This window comes from Halichoerus grypus, chromosome 9 (assembly GCF_964656455.1).
Source record: "Halichoerus grypus chromosome 9, mHalGry1.hap1.1, whole genome shotgun sequence".
NCBI lineage: Eukaryota > Metazoa > Chordata > Mammalia > Carnivora > Phocidae > Halichoerus > Halichoerus grypus.
This window is the reverse complement of record NC_135720.1, coordinates 116265930-116270353: the sequence shown is the minus strand read 5'-3', so window position 1 is coordinate 116270353 and position 4424 is coordinate 116265930. Positions and strand designations below refer to the sequence as shown.

Here is a 4424-nt window from a genome sequence, read left to right as displayed (position 1 = left end):
CACTGGACATGTAGGTTTACAGTGCAGGGATGGATGATGATAACCCAAGCTAATGGTACCAAAAAGAGAGCAGGTGTAGCCATACTTATATCAGACAAGATAGACTTCAAGCCAAAAATAATGATAAAATACAAAGAAAGTCATTGTATACTAATAACCAGATCAATTCATTAAGAAGATGTAACAGTTGTAAATATATATGCTCCCAACACCTGAGTATTGAAATACATTAAACAAATACAGATCTTAAGGGAGAAATAGACAACAATCCAGGGATACTCTGGGACCTCAATATCCCACTGTCAACAATGGATGGATCGTCCACACATGAAATCAGCAAGGAAACATTGGAATGAAACCACACTTTAGAACAAATGACAGACATTTACAGAACATTCCATCCAACAGCAGAGGAATACATAGTCTTCTCACATGCACATGGAACATTCTCCAGGATAGATCATATGATGGAGCACAGAAATTTTAGCAAATTTAAGAAGATTGAAATCATATCAACCAACTTCTCTGACCAAGATGGTATGAAAGTAGAAATGAACAAGAGGAAACTGAGCAGACCTAAAAACATGTGGAAAATAGACTACACAATTCTAAACAACTGAGGCCAGATGCGTGGTTCCTGGACTTGTTTCGAAAGCATATGCAGAACTGTATTGTATTGGTTGCATTATTACCTTAGCTGTATGTCATGTTTTATTCCATATTAATTGTGTTTTATGCACCTCTTAACCTCATGCACGATCAATCATTAACTTTGCTTTTTACCCCTACTCTCTGTTTACCCACTGATTATAGAAACCTAATGGGGAGTTGAAAGACACATTTGTCTTCAAATTATCTGATATACCTGATCATTCCAGGTCCTGAATGGTGCTTCAACTTCCAGAAAAATGCAGAGCTCCAGATGTTTGAAGGGCTACCCTTTTGAGGTTTCCTCACCCCCCTCTCATGTATTCACCTCCTTCCCCAAACACATATAAGCTGTCCCTCGGCTTCAGAGGGCAATGCAGCTTTGGGAAAGATAGCCAACCTTCTCAATGGGCTTTCCTTGTGATGATGAAGCTTTCTTTGCTTCAAAACTGGTGTCTTAGACATTGGCTTATTGGGCATTGAGTGATGGACAAGTCTGAATTTGGTAGCACAACCAATAGGTCAAAGAGGAAATCAAAAGGGATGTAAATAATGATCTCAAACAAGGGAAAATGAAATTACAACATACCAAATATTGTGGGTTGCAGCAAAAGCAGTTCTGAGAGGAAGTTTATAGCAACAAAAAATTACAAAGATCTCAAATAAACCATCTATCTTTACACTTCAAGAAACTAGAAAAAGAGGAACACATTAAGCCTAAAGTTAATAAAAGGAAGGAAGTAATAAAAATCAGAGCAGAAGTAAATGAAATAGAGACCAGAAAAACAATAGAAAGGATCAGTGAAACTAAAAGCTGGTTCTTGAAGATGATGAACAAAAATTGGCAAAATGTTAGCTAGTCTAACTAAGAAAAAAAGAGACTCTAATAAATAAAACTAGAAATAAAAGAAGGCTATTACAACTGATAGGACAGAAATACAGAGAATCATAAGAGACTATAAACAATTACATACCAACAAATTACATACCTAGAGGAAATGGGTACATTCCTAGAAACACAGAACTGACCAGACTGATTTAGGAAAGATGTACAAAACCTGAACAGACCAGTCTGACCATCTGGGAGGTGCGGGTGGAGGCAGAGGGGCAGAAAAATGGGCTTGTGGGGGAGGCCGAACAACCAGTGAGCCTGGGGTTGGGGAACGATTGGGATATTACAGTCCAAAATTTCGACTGGCATACACAAGGAGCTCTCCTTATGGCCATTCTCTGCCCAGTGATAACAAGATTAGCTCTGGCCTGGCTGAGGTCCAGAGCCCTTTCCACTCGCCTCTGGATCCATCCTGGAGCACTGGGCACCATGGACTGGAGGAACAGGGGCAGCGAGATCCCCAAATAATGGTGTTCCCACTGCACCGCTATCCCCGCCAGAAAGACAGCTCTTCCTGTGGTCCTGCCTATTTGTCTCTTCCCCCAGAGTCCAGCTGGTGGAGTATGTGTTTCTACTACCATCTGCGCTGAACAGGACAAGTGCTGACTCTGCCTTCACACCAGTGTGAGGAACCCCAGCCCTCAGGACACTTATCCAGGCCCTACCCCTCCCAGCATCCTCCACAGCCACCATGGAGGTTTTCTGAATGGTGAAGTGGACTCCAAGTCACTGCTATTGAGGAGAATGTGCTAGCAGACAAACATTTGCTGAAGCCATGGTATGCTAGGAAGCTGTCCTCATCCTCCTCCCGACTTTGGTCCTGTGAACTCCCTGGAATTAACTTCTTTAAATCTCCTAACCAGCCTGTCAATGTGCATGTCCTCCCATCTGCCATGAACACAGGAGGCTCACTACCTGATCTCACCAACCTGAACTTTCCCCTGCCACTACCCACCCTCTTGGACCCTGAGGAGACAGTCTACCCCAGCTTAAGTGGGGGCAAGAGTACCTCCAATTTGACCCTACCATGATTCACCTTGGTGTCAGTGGGGCCTGGACCCGGGCTCAGGATATGAGGAGCCAGGACTTTTTTCCCTGCTCGGCTACCCATCCTGCAGTCCTCCCTGAGCAATCCCAAACCTCCAGGCTTCCTTGAGCAGTCTCTAGCCCCAGGTCCAGGGCTCCTACAGCCACCCCTCAGTGTCTGCCTTCTCCCTGGGCCACCCCTCACTCAGTGCCCCAGCTGTCTCCTTCTCCAATTCTTCCTCCTCAGCTTCCTTTCCCGTGCTGGGTGCCCTCCCCCTTACCCAGCTTCTACTCCTGGCATCTCACCCTGCCACCACCGTATGCCCCTAAGCCCCCTCAGTTTGCCCGTGGGCCCAGCTGACACCAGAAGGTCCCAACAGCAGCTGCCCAAACAGTTGTCACCAACAATGTGACCCACCTTGTCCTTTATCACTCAGGATGCCCCTGGATACCTGCAAACTGCCCACTGACCAATGGCTGCCTCCATACCCATTCAGCTCCCTGAGTATGGTTCTGCCCACACAGCCACCCACCCTGAAGCCTCTACATCAGCCAGGGCTGTCTTCTCAAGCCTGCTCAATGCAGCTCTCAGGTGGGCAGCCCCTGGGCAGACACCCCACTATGGGACACTGTACCCACCCAGCTCCAATCCTACCACCAGCCAATGAGTGACTTCAGCCTGGGGACTGTCTCCTCACAGCATGCTCTTTGATGACTGCTGCTTTGACTCATTCTCTTCCTGGCATGCACAAGCTCTGTCCCAGCAGCTGGAGCAGTTCAACAAGGGAGCCCATCAACCTGCGTGGTGCTGGATCCCCCAGCTTTTCTGAAGGGCCTGGATTTTTAGGTGGTAAGGGGCCAGTGAGTGGCCTTCAGGGCCCTCATGCTCTCAACCACCAGAAGTTGACCCATTGTTCCATGGCTCAGGGCCCAACATCATGCTCCCAGGAGAGTCCTCCCAAGTTTCTCTAAGGAGATTTTTGGCAACCCTGGCTGATGTGCCTGGCTTTGAGGTGTCAGCAGCCTGGCTGGGGCTGGGGTTGGGACTGGAGAGGAGCTGCACGTGGAACCACTGGGCCGGGATGGGCTCCACATGCTGAGTGACCCCAGTGTCTTGCTGCCCAGTCTTGCTGTGGAGGATTCATCCACAGTGAGCATCTGCAGTGAGGAGCCTCATCAGGATCCCTCTTCTTGGCTCTGCCCCATCACTGTTCCTTTCCTCCCTTCCCACTGGCCAATAGAGACTCCACTCTGCCCCCAGATCCTCTTTCTAACATGAACGAGGGATCCTAAGAATGAGAAAAAGCAAGGGGTTTGTCCACTCCAATACATAAAACAATTATTAAAGGACATAAGGAGACAAAGTGATGTAACACAACAATAGTAGGGGACTTTAACCCCGCATGTACATCAATGGATAGGTCATCAAGGCAAAAAATCAATAAGGAAATGGTGTCTTTGAATGACAAATTAGACCATGAGGACAACACTGATGTATACAGAACATTCCATCCCCAAACAACAGAATACACATTCTTTTCAAGTGTATATGGAACATTGTCTGGAATTTATCACATGTTAGGGCACAAAACAGGCCTCAATAAATTTAGGAAGAGTGAAAGCATACCAGGAAAATATTTTGACCCCACGGTATATGACTAGAAATCAATCACAAGAAAAAGACTGGAAAACACACAAACACGTAGAGGCTAAACAACATGATACTAAACAACTAGAGAGTCAACAAAGCAATCCAAGAAGAAATAAAAAAATACATGGAAACTAATGAAAATGACAACACAATGGTAAAAAAATCTTTGAAACACAGGGAAAGCAGCTCTAAGGGGGAAATGTTGAG

General features: G+C 46.0%; 1 pseudogene; it reads left to right on the top strand.

Moving 5' to 3' along the window:
* Positions 1 to 1134: 1134 nt before the first annotated feature.
* LOC118545733 (CREB-regulated transcription coactivator 2-like) lies at positions 1135 to 3845 on the top strand (annotated as a pseudogene).
* Positions 3846 to 4424: the final 579 nt, after the last annotated feature.